This window comes from Terrapene carolina, unplaced genomic scaffold (assembly GCF_002925995.2).
Source record: "Terrapene carolina triunguis isolate 2854851 unplaced genomic scaffold, T_m_triunguis-2.0 Scaffold51679, whole genome shotgun sequence".
In the NCBI taxonomy this organism is placed as follows: Eukaryota; Metazoa; Chordata; order Testudines; family Emydidae; genus Terrapene; species Terrapene triunguis.
In genome coordinates this window covers 1-1,101 of record NW_020716030.1, presented here as the reverse complement: position 1 = coordinate 1,101, position 1,101 = coordinate 1, and positions in this window count along the sequence as shown.

The following is a 1,101-nucleotide window of genomic DNA, read 5'->3' as shown; positions in this document are numbered from 1 at the left end:
GCCTACGGTGGGATCTGGTTTGGAAAGGCGCCTTAGCAGGGTATTTGGCCATGGGGCGGGGGCCCCTCTTCCCGCTCTGTGTGGGGAGGGGACCTGGGAGGTCTGTGCTGGGTCCATGGGGTGTTGCTGGGGGCCTGGCGTGTCTCTGGGCCGAGCTCCCTTAGCCAAGGCGGGTGCAGCTGTAACGCTGAGGCCCTTTCTCCGAAGCGTCTGCTGGGCCTTGGAGTGCCATGGGGTGTGAAGGAGGCGCTGGGCCTGGCTGCCAGGCTGGCAGACTCCCCACGCCCAGGAGTCACTCCTCCTTTGCACCTGCCTGAGCAGGGATCAGGGCCTGCCTGGCCCCTGCCAGCTGTCCAGGAGCAAAACTGACTGGAGAAGGTCTCAGGGCTGGTGCCGACTGGGCTCACAGGCCCGGCTTCTCCGGGCCCTGGGTGACTGAGCGGCCGTGCCAGGGACTTCCCCGTGCTCTGGCCTTGTTCCTGGGGCAGGAGCCTCGGCGAGGTCCCGCTCCTGCCCTGGGGGGTATGTTGTGAAACGGTCCGGGTGTGTGTGTGTGTCTGAACGCTGCTTTGGAAGAACTGGCTGCGCCCCCGCCCCCAATCCGGCACCTGGGCCCCAGATGACAAGGAAAGTGAAAGCGCAGAGTCGGCAGCCGCAGCGCCAACCCTCCCCCTGCATCCTGGTCTGGGTTAGTTTCCCGCCCCCCCCGCGGTGCAGGCTCTCGCTTCCCCTGCCAGGAAATCCTAGAGTGCAAAGGTGCTGGAAGGGGAGGGGGGGCCTTGTGAGGCCTTAGCGTCCCGGCCTGGCCTACACCAGAGTCAGCAGCCCCGGTGCTCAGACTGGTCCATGGGGCCTGACCCCCAGCCCAATGGAACCCACCCCCCCCCGGCCTCCGACAGGCTTTGGATCCAGCCCTAAATGAGCAGCACTCTCGGGTTGGCAGGTCCTGGGGTGGGCGCGTCGGTGCTGATTACAGCTGGGTCCAGCCGGGATCCCTGCTCCCCAGCCTGGCCCCTGCCCCCCACTGCCCTAACCACTGGGCCCCACTCCCCTGCCAGCGCTGGGGATGGACCCCAGGAGTCCTGGTTCCCAGCCCCCCTG